Genomic DNA, 18,516 nt, shown 5'->3' on the forward strand with positions numbered 1-18,516 from the left:
GCAGGAAGCCTCTTCCTGGCTTTTAGGCAGCTACCTCTTCTTTGTGTCTTCACATGACCTTTTCTTGATTAATACACATACACACACACGAGAGAGAGAGAGAGAGAGAGAGAGAGAGAGAATGCAAGCTCTTTGGTGTCTCTTCCTATAAGAACACTAATCTCATCATGAGGTCCCATCCTCATAGCCTCTTCCAATCATTATTACCTTCCAAAGGTCTCACTTCCAAATACCATCATACTGGGGGCTAGGGCTTCAACATATAAATTTGGAGGCGGAGCACATTCAGTCTGTAACACAGGTAGAACATATTCCTTGCTCATCACTGCTTATCTTTAGCCACTATCCCCATTCCTTCAAGTCAGCTTCTTTTCTAATGTTTATTGTTTTATTTTATTTTTATTTTAGAGACAGCACAAGTGGGGGAGAGGGGCAAAGGAAGAGAGAGAGAGAGAAAAAGAGAGAGAATATCTTAAGCAGGCTCCATGCTCAGCATAGTGGGGAGATGCCTGGTGGGGTCTGATCTCACAACTTTGGGATCATGACCTGAGCTGAAATCAAGAGTCAGATGCTCAAACTGATTGAGCCACCCAGGCACCCATATTATTTTTTAAATTTTAATTCCAGTGTAGTTAACATACATTGTTATATTAGTTATAATATAGTTGTTCAAAAATTCCATATGTCACTCAGTGCTCATCACAAGTGCACTCCTTAATCCCTACCACTTATTCTGCCCATCCCCAAATGACTTCCTCTCTGGTAACCATCAGTTTATCCATAGTTAAGAGTTTTTTTCCTGATTTGTCTCTCTCTTTTTTTCCTTTGCTCATTTGTTTCTTAAATTCCACACATGAGTGAAATCATATGGTATTTGTCTTTCTCTGACTATTTTGTTTAGCTCTAGTTCTCTAGTTCCATCCATGTCATTGCAAATGGCAAAATTTCATTCTCTTTTGGTGGCTGAGAAATATTTCATTACGCACACACACACAAACACACACACACACTCACACAAACACACCATCTCTTTTATCTATTCATCTACTGATGGACACTTGTGCTGTTTCTATAATTTAGCTATTATAAATAATGCTTTTTTAAACATAGGGGGCTGTATTCATTTGAATTAGTGTTTTTGTATTCTTTGGGTAAATACCCAGTAGTGTGATGACTGGAATGCAGGGTAGTTCAAGTTTTAGCTTCTTGAGGAAACTTCATACTGTTTTCCAGAGTGGCTACAACCAGTCTGCATTCCAAGCAACAGTGCATGAGTGTTTCTTTCTCTCTACATCCTTGCCAACATTTGTTGTTTCTTGTGCTTTTGACTGTAGCCATTCAGACAGGTGTGAGGTGCTATCTCATTGTGGTTTTGATTTGTATTTCCCCATTATAAGTGATGTTGAGCATCTTTTCATGTATCTGTTGACAATCTGGATGTCTTTTGTGAAGAAATGTCTGTTCATGTCTTTTGCCCATTTTAAAAATTGGATTATTTGTTTTTTTGCTTTTTGTTTTTTTCTTTCCGTTGAGGTGTATAAGACTTTTGCTTATTTTAGATTCTACCCCTTTATTAGATAAGTTATTTACAAATATCTTCTCCCATTCAGTAGGTTGCCTTTTTTAGTTATTTTGATTGTTTCTTTTGCTGTGCAGAAGCTTTTTATTTTGATGTAGACCCAATACTTTATTTCTGCTTTTATTTCCCTTGCCTCAGGAGACATACATAGAAAAATGTTGGTATGGCTGATGTGAGAGGCATTTCTGCTTGTGTTCTTTTCTAGGATATTGATGGTTTCATATCTCCTATTGAGGCCTTTAAACCATTTTGAGTTTCTGTTTGTGTATGGTGTAAGAAAGTGGTCTTGTTTTGCATGTAGCTGTCCAGTTTTCCCAACACCAGTTGTTGAAGAGACTGTCTTTTTCCTATTAGATACTATTTCCTGCTTTGATGAAGATTAATTGACCATATAATTGTGGGTTTATTCCTGGATTTTCTATTCTGTTCCATTGATCTTGTCTATTTTTGTGCCATTACCATACTGTTTTGATTACTACAGCTTTGTAATATAACTTGAAGTCCAGATTTTTGATGCCTCCAGCTTTGCTTTTCTTTTTTAAGATTGCTTTGGCTATTCAGGATCTTTTGTGGGTCTGTATAAAGTTTAGGGTTGTTTGTTTTAGTTCTGTGAAAAATATTGTTGGTATTTTGATAGGGGTTGCATTAAATGTATAGATTGCTTTGGGCAGTGTCAATATTTTAACAGTATTCTTCCAATCCATGAGCATGGAATGTTTTTCCATTTCTTTGTGTCATCTTCAATTTCAAGTCAGCTTCTTTTGACTGAAATTCCTGCTGATCCAAAAGATGAGCTAAGAAAGACACAGAAAATAATTGGTGTGTGAGAAGAGCAAAATTAGCACAGTAGTGAAATGAATGAAGTAAGAGCAATTAGGAGTAGAACCAATGAAGCACTCAGAATGTTATTATTTTCACCACTGAAAAAAATTGAAAGTAAAATCCAAAAGCGTATAAGGCTTAGTCTGACAAAGAATAACAATTGGTGTACTGAAGTGATATTGAGATGCCTGCCAGGGGAGCAGCCTGTCTGCCTGTCCGCCGAGATAGATGCCAGCCCTGGGGTTGATGGATATGGGAACCAATGGCACTTCTCTGGGAATATATCAGAGATGTGTGGGGTATGGGTGCTATGAGGTATCTGCTCATAAAAGATCCCCAGTCTGTGTCTCAGTGTAGTTCTTCACTCGCTATGATGCCCATGATACCCAGTAGCTGCTTTGCTTAAATAGTCCAGGGAGATGAAGCCTAGAAAGCTTCTTAAAGCCCTCAGGTCACTCTATCTAGAGAGTGAAAGCAGCTCATTAAGCTAAAATATTTTACCCTGGCTCTGAAGTGATGACATGGATATTGAAATCCTGAAGTGTGGCTTCAGGAATGTAAAGTCTCATTCAGTGGGGAAATAGTAATATGATAATAGAGTTAGTGCAGCATTGTTTCCACTAGATAAAACCTCTTTGTCACTCCTAATAGACCCTCTAGATGTCATAAGACATTAGAATATCATTATTAGAGCAATTTGTCAATCAAGATTTTAAGTCTTCTTTCCTAAAAATATTCGTACAAGCTATGGTACCAGGGAAGGCCAATCATAGGACAAGGATCAGAGAATTAAGTTAGTGAGTCCCACCCTTGAGGTTTTTCCTGGAGCTAGTCTTTTTCCATTTGATCACTCTGTTTCTGGAGCTCAAAGCCTTCAGTGGTGGTTAGAAAAAGCTACTGATGATTTAGCTGCTGTGCTATTATCCATACTAATAATTATCTCTGTTAATGGGTTATTCTTTAGGTCAGGAATCATGTATTATTCACCAGTGTATCTTGAGATTTTAATGAATGGAATGATTATGAGTGAGCTAGATTTTTTTTCTGAAATCAGAGGCAAGATGAGAATGAAGAAGAAGTGCTACAGTGTTTATAATGTATTCCTGACACTTGAGATGAATGAAGAAAACTGATCCTTTATAAATTGGGATCAGTGACATGCTATGTTCACACCAAAGTTTCAGTGAGAAGGTTCTTGCCCCTATCTCATTTCCCTCCAGTTTCCTGGGATGGGGTGATTATAATAACAGTAACAGATATCATATGTGGCATGCTTATTAGAATGTAAGAACTGTGATATGCACTTTAAATTATACTGAAGATGGGGCACCTGGGTAGTTCAGTTTGCTGAGTCTCTGACTCTTGATTTCAGCTCAGGTCATGATCCAGGGTTGTGGAATGGAGCCTCGTGTTGGACTCTGCATGGAGCATGGAGCCTGCTTAAGATAATCTCTCTCTCTCTCTCTGCACCTCTCCCCACTCATGCACACTCTCTATCAAAACAAATCTAAAAAAAAATTACATTAAAGATAATAGTAGCAACAGCTAATATTTATCGAGCAATTGTTATGTGCCAGGTATTAAGTGCTTTATATAATAACATCTAATAATTACTTAAACTATGTTAGTCCCACATTGCAGATGAGGAAACTAAGACACAGAGGGGAGGGTATGGATGTAACAGCTAATAGGTACGAAGTCAGATATTAAACTTAGGCCTCATGGCTGGCTCTTAATTCTTTTGCAGTGCTGTCCCCTGTGTGCTATGCTACTTCTAAGGCTACCACGGGCCCCTCTGGTGCTTTTGTACAAATCAGAAAGTTTGTCTTTCTCAATAATAAGAAATATTACAAACATAAAACCAGTTTGTAGGACTTATGCAAATTGAATTATTAAACATAAAATAGATGTTTTGAATTTTCAGTCAAATTTTGGAAAAACAGCCACTGGGATATAAAATTATTTCCAAAATATGCATCTTGATTTCACTTAAATTATTTATGACAGATGGAATGCTTACTTCCTCCAATATCTCCTTTCCTATAGAAAGGGCTCCTAGACTTGTGTGACATCTCTTTTGTGACATTGTAGGCCGTAAGGAGTCTATACTGTTTAAGATCTTTTCTCCACTGGGTGACTAATATGGGAAAAGTTGAATATGACCGAAACTATTTGTATATTTGTCTTGCTAAGAGTATGTTATTTTATACACACATTTGATTTTTGAGATTTTATTCTTCTGTACATAATAACAGTTAATGAACAGTGTGATTATGCTGTTGTAAAACTTTAAAAAACATTGTGATGAGAATATTTAACATGAGATGTGCCTTCTTAACAAATTTTTCAGTGTACTATAGAGTGACGTTAACTATAGTCACAAAGGTTGTATAGATATCTAGAACTTAATCATCTTCACAAATGAAGCTTTATACCTGTTGAATAAAAACTCCCTACTACTGCCATCCCCAGCCCTTGGCAACCACCATTCTATTTTCGATTCCTCATATAAGGGGAATCTGGCAGTATCTGCCTTTCTATGACTGGGTTACTTTACTTAGCATAATGTTCTTGAAAGTTTATCTATGCTGTTGCAATTGGCAATGATTTCTTTTTTTTTTTTTGATTGAGTCATATTCTACCGTATGCATATACCACATTTTCTTTTTTTTTTTTTTAATTTTACATTTATATTTTTGAGAGACAGAGCAGAACTTGGAGGGCCAGAGAGATAGGGAGACAGAATCTGAAGCAGGCTCCGGGGGCTCTGAGCTGTCAGCACAGAGCCTGATGCGGGGCTTGAACCCACAAATGGTGAGATCGTGACCTGAGCTGAAGTCAGACACTTAACCGACTGAGCCACCCAGGCGCCCTGGGTATACTACATTTTCTTTATTCACCCATCAGTGGGCATTTAGCTTGTTTCCACATTTTGGCTATTCTGACTAATGCTGCAGTGTGCATGGAAGTGCAAATGTTTCTTCCAGATCCTAATTTTGAGATTTTTTGATAAAAACTCAGAAGTGGAATGGCTGGGTCATATGGTAGTTCTATTTTTAATTTTTTGAGGAATCTCTATACTGTTTTTCATACTGGTTGCACCATTTTCTTTCCCACCAACAGTGTAAAAAGTTTCCAATTTCTCCATAGTCTCGCCAACATTTGCTACCTTTGTTATTTTTGTAATGGCCCTCCTGCCAAGTGTGAGTGGATGGCTCATTGTGGTTTTACTTTGCACTTACTGATGTTCAGGGAAATGTAATACTTTAATGAGAAATATAACTGATTTTTCAAGACAACTTAAACTTAATGATATCAAAACAATGTCTTATTCCTTACTATGGTCATCAGTCCATATCAATCAAATTTTTACAAAGTTGTAGTAATTGACATTCGTCATAATTTTCAAATTATGTATGTCATCTGAAACAGTACTTCTCAAACTGTAGTGTGCATTCAAATCATCTGGAGATCATGTTAAAATGCAGATTCTAATTCAGTTGGTCTGGTGGGACCCAGGAGTCTGCAATCTAACAGTCTCCCAGGTAATAGTGATGTTGCTTGTCTGTTGACTATACTTGGAGTAGCAAATATCTAGAACAATGAAAAGGCTGTGATATTCCTCATTATCATAAGTCTTTCTTTCAAAGACAATATTAGTATATTCAATAAAGGAAAAAATTCATTTTGAAATTTAGCTTTGGATCATACACAGACTGGTAGTGAGATTTACAGGTAGATGAAATCTTCCTCCTCTTTCTGGGAGATCAGTGTTGGAGAGGTTGGTGTCAAAGTCAAGAAACTACAATTGGTTTCATATTAATGATATAATTTTAGTAAACAATATTATTTCTTGTTTCTTCACAGAAATTTTTATTCCTTTTGACTTTTTCAGGGATACTATTGATTTAACTTTGGCTCCTGTACACTTTGCATATAGCATTAAATGATATCTATGCAGCAGGAGCCTATAGTATTTTAATGGTAGTTAATTTTTATACTGCCAAAATTTTCGTAACAAAAAACATCAATTGCTTTATTAGTGGATGATTACATAGTAATCTCTAATATATGTCTAAGTAACACTGGCTTTGTATATTATTAATGGGAAATGAATATTTGCTGTTACACAGTGATTTGTATAGTCCTAAATGTATTTGTAGATTCACATTTAGAATTCAGAAATAATAGTAAACAAGTAACATATGATATGAACTGTACTATACAGCTTTGCATTTAACCTGTGCACTAATACCAATAGAGGACTTGTTTAAAAATTTTTTTAATGTTTATTTATTTTTGAGAGAGAAGAGAGAAACAGAGGTGAATGGGGAAGGGGGAGTGAAAGAGAGAGAGAGAGAGAGAGAGAGAGAGAGAGAGAGAATCCGAAGCAGGCTCCAGGCTCTGAGCTATTAGCACAGAACCTTATGTAGGGCTTGAACCCACAAACCATGAGATCATGACTTGAGCCAGGGTCAGACACTTAACCAACTGAGCCACCAAGGTGCCCTGAGGACTTTTTGCTCACATTTTCAGATATATGTATCTATCACTACACTAGGCAGAAGTATAATTCTTTGTGTAAAAACAAAGGTATTTTAGTTGTTTGACCAAGAAGGCCTTTTGATTATTGAACTCCTTTGTCCTTTGTTAGAGAAGAATGGTGGCAATATGCTGATTTCATTCGAACAAGATACAGAGCTGTTGTATGTTTCAAAACTGTCATAATAAATAGACAAATTGCCCATGTTTTGAATCAATAAAGTTATAATCAAAATTTGACAGTAGTTCAAAATGGTAAAGCTGTCTATGAGGTGAATATTGTCTCTTGAATATGGAGCCCCTTGAATATGGTGCCTAAGTGAACAACCCTGTGTGGCAGCCCCGGATGCTTCCCTCAGCATGCTTCATCCCTCCTGTTGTCCCAGACTGAGACTCCAGATGTACTGGTTTCATCTCTCCCACCCTCTCCACCTTCCAAATTAACCCCAAGAAGTCAGCTGTGGAGAACAATCAGTTGCCTCAAGCAATAATAATAAAATCCATTTGGGTTTCTATATGGAGGCCCCTTGGAGAGGGAGTTGATATTTGAAGGTCCTCCATCCACAGACTTTGTAGGTTAGCTCCTGAGCAGAAAGAAACTCTCGAGCCAGTTTTTGCATAGTAGTCATTGCATTTACCAGTCTGCTTTAGGTAGCAGAAAGAGATCTGTATCTTAGGCTCCATGGATTTATCCCATCACAAGAACAAGTCCCACCACCACCCACTATTCTACATAGAGGAAGTCAGACATAGAGGTCTTCCTTGTCTAAGGGCCACATTCCATCTTAATTTCCCCATTACCTTGACTAGAAATGCATGAAAGAAGTGTGTTTGAAAGGGACCTGTAAAATCACCAAGCCCAGCCTCCTCTCCAGTGCAGGAATCCCCTCACTAACTCCATTGATCACCTACCTTCTATCTCAGAGTTTCTAGGATGGGTGGCTCAGTAGCCCATTTCGTTTTAGCTCATTTCAGGATCCCAAGTCTAATTATTAGAAATATTCTCCATATATTAGGTTCTCTTAATTATCTGTTAATTGGTTATTTCCATATAACTTCTTGTATTCAAATGATTTTTTTCTGGAACAGCACAGACTTTGTTCTTCTTCAAATTTATTTACAAAATTGATATTTAAAGTCCACATATAAATGACTTCACTCATACGAGGGATTTAAGATACAAAACAGATGAACATAGGGGCGCCTGGGTGGCTTAGTCGGTTAAGCATCCGACTTTCGCTTAGGTCATGATCTCGCGGTTCGTGAGTTCGAGCCCCGTGTCGGGCTATGTGCTGACTGCCAGCTCAGAGCCTGGAGCCTGTTTCAGAGTCTGTGTCTCCTTCTCTCTCTGACCCTCCCCTGTTCATGCTGTCTCTCTCTCTCTCTCTCCTAGAAATAAATAAAACATAAAAAAAAAAAAACCCAGATGAACATAAGGGAAGGGAAATAAAAATAATATAAAAACAGGGAGGAGTACAAAAACATCAGACCCTTAAATACAGAGAACAAACAGAGGGTTACTGGAGGGGTTGTGGGAGAGGGGATGGGCTAAATGTATAAGAGGCATTAAGGAATCTACTCCTGAAATCAGTGTTGCACTATATGCTAACTAACTTGGATGTAAATTAAAAAAATAAATTAAATAAAAATTAAAGTCCACATATAGCTATAAAGAAATCTATGGTAGCAGAATATAGGGTTATAGAATTTGAGAATTAGAGTATGTAGTGTATGCCCATGGAAATAATTAAGCTAATTGTCTTTGGGGAACCCATGTTGCAGATTTCTTTTCCAATTTGCCATGCTCTGTCCAAGGCTGCCTTTCCCCCTCCTCCTTATAGTTCTTTTTATGTTTTCACTTGAGATTTATAAGATCCAGTTGGAATTTAAATTGGAATGATTTCTTGTGGGAACTTTTCTTCTTTCCCTTTAGCCAGGCCCATTTTTTCTTCATTATAGAGTTAGGCTTAGCTTGAGTAAATCATGATCGTTGTGGTCTTCCAGCATACTAACAGGGGCAAAATGAGAGTGTGTGCTGGCTGGAGAGTTTTGATGGCAAGTTGCAGGTAGGTGGGTCCTGCTGCTGAGGACTGCTACATGCTAGCCATCTGTCTGATAAATTTGGGTCCACCCTTCCCATCAGTTACTTTTGGTGGGGAGGGTTATTGACAGACTATAAAAGAGGGACAATCTCAACATGGTCGCACAGGCCCATGAATATGCTCAGAACACTCTTTCCAGAGGACACACAGAGATACCAAGTCCTGAGGTATTACTCCTAGTTTTCCCAAAAAGTTCTATCTACTTCTCAAATATATAATCTAAATAATTCTCATGAGATATTTAGTAGGAAAGTGAGAATCATAGTGAAAGGAAATTCTCATGATTCTACAGTTTCTTTGATACTCCCTCTTTCAGCTATCTGTGCCTGTATAGATAGAGAAGCAAAAGTAACAAGTACTAAGTGAATTGCTATGGAGGATCCTTGCAGGGAGATTATCAAGCTAAGAGTAAATACCTACCTTCTAGTAATTTATAACTTAATTGAGAGAATCATGTGCAAAAAATTTTTCAGGCTCAATCTGATTTTTTAAAAAGGCAAAAGAAGCAGGGGTGTGGAGTGGTAGTTATACCAAAGGAAGTTTTATGTGCATTATAAAAACATATTCTGAAGAGTCCCATCTGTCAACATTTTGTCCCATTAGCTTATTAACTCTATCAATTACCTGAATGTTTTGATGATGCCATTTTCTGATACCTGCATTTTTCGGGTGGTCTCTTTCTTCTGAAATGATACCTAAACTCAGACCATATGTTTTGTTTCTGGTTCAAAAATGTTGGTCACTATTAATTCAGAGGAGAGATCAGGATGCTTTTTAATTTAAAAAGTGAGTTATGTTAGAAACACAACATAAAAACATAAGAAAATGCAAATGAGTGAAAAAGGCCCAACTGCCAGAACACCTGAATACTCAAATATACTTCCTCTTCCACCTGTGCCCCATTCCAGTTTAGCCCAGGAGAAGGTCCTAGTCCTAGATATGACAGCACAACTGAAGGGTTAGCACCATACACTTCTAATCACCCTGGAGCCTGGCTGTTGTCTGACCAGTGACGGATCCACGTCCAGAATTACATCTTGAAGAGATTACGTTCTAGAATAATTGCTCTTTCTTCATTAATTTTCTCTAGCGTTTTTGTTTTCTAATTGATTGATATCTGTTTTTATATTTCTAAGACGCCTTTCCTTCTGCTTACTTAGGGTTTAATTTGCTCTTGTTTTAATAGTTTATTAATGTGACATCTTTTTCTTTTAGTTGTGATGTATTTTTTCTTTTCAAGTTTTTATTTAAATTCTAGTTAGTTAACATGTATGGTAAAATTAGTTTCAAGTGTAGAATTTGGTGATTCATCACTTACATATAACATCCAGTACTCATCACAAGTGCCCTTCTTAATACTCTTCACCCATTTAGCCCACCCCCACCTTCCTTCCTCCATCAACCCATTGTTTGTTCTCTATAGTTATGAGGGCTTTACGATTTGCTTCTCTCTCTCTGCCTCTCTCTTTTCCTTCCCATATGTTCATTTGTTTTTTTTCTTAAATTCCACATATTAATGACATCTATTAACGTGAAATCTTACATCATGAGTTTTAAATCTTTCTTCTTTCCTAACATAAGCACATGTTTTCTCCCTCTAAACAATTCATTAGATACATTCCACATGTATCTACATGTATCTACATGTATCATACATGTATCTACAACATGTATGTTGTATTTTTTTAAGATGTTTTTTATTTATTTCTAGGAGAGAGAGAGAGACAGCGTGAGCAGGGGAGAGTCAGAGAGAGAGGGAGTCACAGACTGAAACAGGCTCCAGGCTCTGAGCTGGCAGTCAGCACAGAGCCCGACGCGGGGCTTGAACCCACGAACCGTGAGATCATGACCTAAGCGAAAGTCAGACGCTTAACCGACTAAGCCACCCAGGCGCCCCATGGTATGTTGTATTTTTAAACTTTTCATTCAGTTCAGTGTATATATGTGTGTGTGTGTGTGTGTGTGTGTGTGTGTACATAAACGTTTTTTTTTTGTGGTTTCCTCTTTGACTCATGGCTTACTTATAAATATGTTGTTTAATATCTAAATACTTGGGGATTTCCAGAAATTGCATTATTAAAATTTCTGGTTTAATTCCACCAGAAAAAATACTTTGTATGGTTTCAGCCTTCTAATATTTTTAAGACATTATGGTAAATAATATTGTTTATTATTTATTGTTAAAGAATATGCAGTTAAACAGAATGTTAATCTGTTATTTATGAGTGTATTTTCTATACATATTAATTAGGTCAGGTTGGTTCATAGTAACATTCAAATCTCCTACATCTTTGCTCAATTGCAATTTATTCTACTATATTTGAGAGATGACTACTGAAATTTCCAATTTTAATTTGGATTTATCTCTTCTGGAAGTTCTTTTTTTTTTTTTTTTTTTTACAAATAGTTTATTGTCACATTGGTTTCTATATAACAACCAGTGCTCATCCCCAAAAGTGCCTTCCTCCATGCCCATCCCCCCTCCACCCCCCACACCCATCAGTCCTTAGTTTTTGTCAGCATTCAAGAGTCTCTCATGGTTTGCCTCTCTCCCTTTCCCCCNCAGCAGTCTGTGCTCTCAGCAACCCCCCGGGACCAGTTGGCGCAAGGGGACCTGGCGTGCAGGTATTTGGCAAGTACGGTCCTTCTAAGCCCCAAGCAGAGGATTTGCCCCCAGCGGAGGTTTTTCCGTTTCAGACTCTCTCTTTTTCCCCTCTGACTCCCCGCAGAGGGGGATCGCCTCCGACCCTGGAGTCTCCGATCCCAGCCCGATTTTATCTTCCCCAGTTCACACTCACGTTAGAAGGCTTTCTCAATGGATCTGTGTCCTTTTTTTCCCAATCTCTCAGGTTTCGTAAGGTTTCCAATGGCTTCAGATCTTTTCCGTGTGATGTGTGGGCGCGTGTGCAAGTATGGAGCTCCTTACTTCTCCGCCATCTTCAAAAGTAGCCTCTCTTCTGGAAGTCCTATCTATTTTTGTTTCATAAGTTTTGAAGCTCTATTATTAGATGCATAAACATTTAGGACTATTCTGTTGTGTTATCATATGAAAGGTATTGCTTTATCCCTGATATTATTTTCTTTTCCAAAGTCTACTTTTTTGATATTAGTATAGTCATGCCACTTTTCTTATGACTAATTTTTGCATGTTTTATTGTTTCTGTCCTTGTAATTTTATTTATTTATATACTAATTTATTTTTATTATCTTATTTTTAGAGAGAGAGTGCACATGAAAGGGGGAGAGGGGCAGAGGGAGAGAGAGAATCTTAAGCAGACTCCTCACTCAGTGCCCAGCCCAATGCAAAGTTTGATTCCACAACCCTGAGATCATAACCTGAGCCAAAATCAAGAATTGTTTAACCAACTAAGCCACCCAGAAGCCAAAATAAAGAATTGGATGCTCAAGCAACTGAGCCACCAAGCTACCAATCCTTGTTATTTTAATCTATTATCATTTCTATATTAAAATTGTTTTTTTATAGATACCATATAGTTGGGGCTTTATTTTCTACACAATAAACAAATTTTTCCCTTTCAATTCAATATTTAGACCATTTACATTTAATATAACCAGTTATAGGCTGGTTTTAAAATTACCACTTCACTTCTTGTTTCCTATTTGTCCTTTATGATTTTTGTTTATTTTTTTCTTGTTTTTAGGCTTTCCTTTGGATTTGTTGATTTTTTAAAAAAAACTATAGAGTATCTATCTTGCACATAAATCTTTATTTTTACATTCTAATGCTTGCTCTAGGGATTACAATATATGTCTTTAATTTATCACAGTTTATTTTCAAATACCGTTATAACATTTCCTGTCTACTGTAAGACCCTTACAAAAATATACTTCCATTTATTCCCTCCTGTTTGTTCTACTATATAGTTATACATTGTAATTCTACATTGGCTATCAACCACACAATCCAGTGTTATTGTTTTTGCTTTAAAGTGTCCATGACCATTTAAAGAGATTTAAAATGAGATAAAGTATATTTTATTTACTCATATTTACCATTTGATCAATTTCCCTAATTTTTCTTTTCCTTAAAGGATTTTCTTTAATACTTCTCACCAGCAAGTGCTAGGAATAAATTCTCTCAAGTTTTATTTTTCTAAAACTTATTTGCCTTCATTTTCTACAAGACTTTTTTCTGGCTGAAAAATTCTAAGTGACAAGTTCTTTTATTTCTTTTGATATTTTAATGTCTCTTCACTATCTTCTGGTTCAGATAGTTTTTGGTGAGTATGCTGTCATTTCAATATTTGTTTCTTTATGTATCGTGAGTCTTTTTTCCTTCTGGCTGATTTAAGGATTTTTATCAATGGGTATTTTGTAGTTTGATTCTGATATACCATGGTATTGCTTTCCTTTTATTTTCTTTGGTTGGCAATCAATGAGCTTGGATCTGTGGGTTTATACAGTTTTTCATAAAATTTAAAAGAGTCCATTGTTTTTTTCTTTTCACTGCCATCCATCTTGTACTCCAGTTACATACATGTTAGAATATTGTTCCACAGATTAGAGTTTTTTTTCCTAAATTTTAAAATTATTTTTAAGTAATATCTTCACCTAATGTGGGCTTGAACTTACAGCCCCAAGATCAAGAGTCAAATGCTCTACTTACTGAGCCAGCCAGACAGTCCCAGATCACTGATTTAAAAATATTTTTTTTCTCCATGTTCATTTTGAATAGTTTCTAAGGCTCGGTCATCAAACCTGTAGGTCTTTTCTTTTGCAGTATCTAATATGATGTTAATTCCATCTAGTTATTATTGTTATTAATATTCTTTCTAGTCCCTATATTCAATCAGATATATTTTTCATCTCTAAAAGTTTGGTTTGCTCTTTATTTGTATCTTCCATTTCTCTCCTCCGCATGCTCACATTTTCTCTCCCTTTTTGAAATATGAAGCATTTTTAACATCTTAGTTCACTAGTTTACTCTCTCTGCTTTTAAGTCTTTTTTTCTATTGATTGATATTTCCTCTTATTATAAGTTATAGTTTCCTGTTTTGCATATCTGGTAATTTTTTATTGGATGCTATACATTGTAAATTACACATTTCTGGTGTTGGATTCTGTTTTCCCTTTAATAGTACTGGATTTTATTTTGGTGTACAATATAGTTATCTTGTATCAGTTGAAACATTTAGAGGTTTGCTTTTAATTTTATTAGGCTTTTAATCTATGACTGGTATTACCTCACTACTTAGATAATCAACTTTTATTTGATGCCTTGTCTATTAATTTTATTTGATTCCCTCATCTATTATAAGGTCTTTCCACTCTGGCTTGTATGAACACAAACTATTCCCAGCCTGGTATGCTGAGGAAATTGTTCCTCAGCCACAGACTCAAAAGGACCCCTCTGCAGATTTCTAGAGCTCTCTTTTTGTGTGTCTCCCTCTTCTCCTGTACCCTGATCTACAAATTCTGGTTGTCTTAATTTTCCTGAGCTTTTCTCTCTGTTTCCTGAATTTACCAAGACTTCCTGGCTCTATGTGGAGCCCCTCCCATCACAGCTCCTTTCTGCAGCCTGATAACTCCGAGGCATAACTTGGAGAATAGTAATGCTCATTTTGCTTGTTTCTCTTCCTTAATGGATCATAGTCCTCTCTTGCTTCTTGTCCAGTGTCTGAAAATTACCATTTCATTTATTTTGTCTGATTTTTTAGTTGCGTGTGATATGAAGATAAATCTGGCCCGTGTTATTCCATCTTGGCTACTAGCACAATCTGTATTGTTGTTTTTAGAAATATATAGTTTTGATATAAATTGTGCTGATTAGAGAATACACTCTATATTACTTCAATATTTTGAAATTATTGAGGTTTGTTTTAGGGCCTTTATGGTCTTTGTCTCTGTGCTATCAGTTATTGAAAAGATGTGTTATGATTCATAGCAGGATTATGAATTTATCTATTTCTCCTTATCATACTTTAATATTTTGCTTTCTAAACTTAGAGTTTGTTATTAGAGTTATTAGAATTATGTTAGTTTTTAGTAAATTTAATATTGTTCTGTCTTCCTGGTGGATTGAAACTTTTAGAATATGAATGACCATTTTTACAACTAGTGATGTTGTTTTTCTTAAAGCCAGTTTTGTCTACTATTAATATAACTTTTTGTTTTCATAGAATATCTTTTTTTTAATTCTGTTACCTTCAACCATGTGCTTTATGTTTAAATAATTATTTTATATATATCTTTAATATATATCTCTCTGATATGNTCCTTTTGATTTTTATATTTAAGTTCTAATTATTATATTATAAAATTTTATATAAAATAAGAGCTAATATAAATGCAAAGTATATCAATTCTAGTAAATTTAAATAGTGCCAAACAAGGTATTAATATTTAAAATGAAAAGAAAAAAAGAAAACCTTTTTCACCTTGTATGTAATTATTCATGTTTTAGATGTGTGTTGCTTGCTGGAATGTTACTTTTTTCTTAGATTTACAAGAATGACTTCTATTAAACTTAAGTGTGCTATGTAATATTAAACATTATTTACAAAATCACAAATGATGAAGACAGGTTATAAACCTTAAGAATTTACAAGTAGAAACAACTAATTACTGAAATCTTTTCCATAGCTAAAAACTCTAAAAATATAGGTTATTAAATATATTTGGAAAAACCAGCAAACACCAAGTATCTTAAAACTCAGCTTTAAGATGGTATTACTGCATAAATAGAATATGGAATAAACAGAAGTTTTCAGGCACAAACAAGTTTTATGAATTACTTTTAAAAACAGAGAAGCTGCAACTCCTCAGACTGTCCTCATTCAATGCCCTAATACCCTTAAGGGCAAAAGACACCCTTAAATTTCTTTTAGTGTTAAAATTACAAAGAATTTTCTTTTTTTTTTTTTGAGTTTATAGAACTTTACATTCAAAAACTTCCAGANTTTCATTGAAATGTAAATAATTATATCTGGGGATCACTAGTGACTGTTAAAAGAAAGTTAACAGTCTCTGGAAAATTCCCAGAAGTCCTCAGGCTTTAGCTTTTACAAATAAGCTCTTAAAACCATTGTTCTGCAGAAAAACTTATACTGCTAGACTACCGTACTCTATGTTCCTATTCATTTAAAGTGAGTTTTTGTAGGCACTTAGTGATGAACCATTTTTATTTGGGTCACATTTTGTAAACATAGATAGATGCCAGGCAGGGAGGTAAATACCTGTTTATATCTAAATAATTTCCAACTAGTGAATTGGGTTTTATTTATGTGACTTGTCAAAGTTAACTGTTGGCAATGTATACATTGTTTTTCTAAAATTGTGTTCAAATTTCACACATCTGTCATTTCATAAAAACTACTTTAATTTGACTAATGTGCACTAAAACTATAATCAAACCCAAAACCTCACTTTGACAAGTAATCATGCTATTACAAAAAGTGACTCACAAAATTACTATTTTTCTCCCCTCCATTTCTGGTAAAGAAAAACTAGAAAACAAAAAAATATATATAATGCATAGAATGGCTCTCTTGAAAAATTACTGTCTTAGAAGTGCACAATGAAAATGTGTTAGAAATATCTCTTCTAAGAAAATAGCTATATGAAAAATAATTGTGTATGCTTTTTGTATTATTTCTTGTCAAAGACTTTTGAGTGCAATTCTCCTCCCACAATTTCAATTTCAACTTCCAATCATCTAGAAGATGGAAAGGATAAGCATTTTATCATTTATTCAGTCACTTTTAGGCCAACTTATAATGGCCATCTCGCATATAATGGAAACAGAGCTGAAATTGCAGAATATTGACAAACACAAAAGATTGACATAACTAAGCTCAAGGAGATTTTGATGACAAAAGTAAGTAGTCATGTGATCAAAATAAATTGGTGGTAAAAGATTAATTGTGATCTTTGATTGTGATCACAAGAAAAACCCAGAATAAATATTGCAGAGTAGAAAGCATCGGAGGCTTTTCCTCACGAGCTCCTCTGGGATGTCACAAGCCTGTTGTTAGATGCACAAATCAGTCTGAATTCTTAATTTCATTTGCTGGCTATCTTTAACTTTCTTGATTCTTCTGAGTGAGGCAAAGCAGTTTGGTGAAGAATTCTGCCACCAGACTTTCTCTATGTTGCTTTTTCACGTAAGTCTTTGTCATTAAATCTTTGATCTCTTCTGAAATAACTTAATTTGCTGCTGCTGCCAGCTCTTATTTTCCATCTTTACTTTCTGAGGAATTAGAATCAGGAGGAGAAATGCCAGGGTCTCCTAAGGAGTCCCTGTATCTGCTTTTCATTTCCAGGACATAAGAAAGGCTGATCTTTAAAGTGATGTTCTTATCATAATAAGTTTGTTGACATGGTTCATAAATAAAATGGGACATTCTATGTATCATCATAGCACCTATGTATTTAAGAAAGTAAAGAGGTTTAAATGCTTACTTTCCCCAGCAAATTGATTTTGTATCAATTCTGATAGCTGGAGACCAGGGTGGCCTCAGATGCTTAGTAGAGAACCTTTGACCAGGCAAGTATCTTTACGTTCTGTAAACTCACAACTTTTGCACTTCTTGATTTTGAACTGGTTTTCTTAATAATTACTTTTTTCTCCCTATCTTTTAGTTGGAAGTATTATGCTCTTTTCCTGTTAGTGTTCATCTTAGAAATTACAAATGTATCATTGGCTTATTAATGTCTAATATTAATTGATAACTTTACTCTTCTGGTTAGTACAAGGAGCTTAAAACACTTGACTACATTTCCATTATTCCCAATCTACAGATAAATTTTTGATGAATCAATGCTTATTGAGATTTACTCAATAAGTTTGTGACTGACTTCTTTGCTCTTTATTCTCTCTGTATTTTTTGTCTCCTTGATCTTCTCCAGTGATTATTTCCCTTTTTTTTTTTCTGGTAAACATCCTTTGCAAATTCCTGTCGGTACAGGTCTCCTAGGGGTAAACTCCTTCAATTTCATATTCATCTGAAATGTTTTTATTTTCTTCTGGCTATAAATTCTAGATTAGCAGTTTCTTTCTGACTTCTGCCGCTATTGTTAAGAAGTCACCTGTCAGTCTGTTACACCCTTGAAGGCAAGTTGCTCTATCTGCATTAAATTTTTCTCTGATTTTATCCAGTTTAACTATGATGTGTTTAGGTATGAATTTAGTTTTATTTATTCTGAGTGGTTTTAATTGGGTTTACTAAATCTGAAGATTGATGTTTTCATCAGTTTTGGGGAATCCTAAGCCCAAATCTCCACAAGTATTGCCAGTGTCCATTCTTTATTCTTCTTCTAGATGCCAAAACTTAGAATTTCTCATGTAATTCTTTGTATTATTACATTCTCTTCCATATTTTCCACCTTCTTTGCTGCTTTCATGCTACATTCCAGAAAGTGTCTTCTGAGCTATTTTTGGTTTACTATCTGTCTCTTCTGCTCTCTAATATGTTGTTAAAATTCCCATTAAATTCTTAATTTTGTTTGTGA

General features: G+C 35.4%; 1 pseudogene; it reads right to left on the minus strand.

Moving 5' to 3' along the window:
* Positions 1-16,756: 16,756 nt before the first annotated feature.
* Positions 16,757-17,408, minus strand: LOC144235669 (general transcription factor IIH subunit 3 pseudogene; annotated as a pseudogene).
* Positions 17,409-18,516: the final 1,108 nt, after the last annotated feature.

The sequence above is a fragment of the Crocuta crocuta genome, unplaced genomic scaffold (genome assembly GCF_008692635.1).
Source record: "Crocuta crocuta isolate KB4526 unplaced genomic scaffold, BGI_CrCroc_1.0 scaffold65, whole genome shotgun sequence".
Taxonomy (NCBI): Eukaryota; Metazoa; Chordata; class Mammalia; order Carnivora; family Hyaenidae; genus Crocuta; species Crocuta crocuta.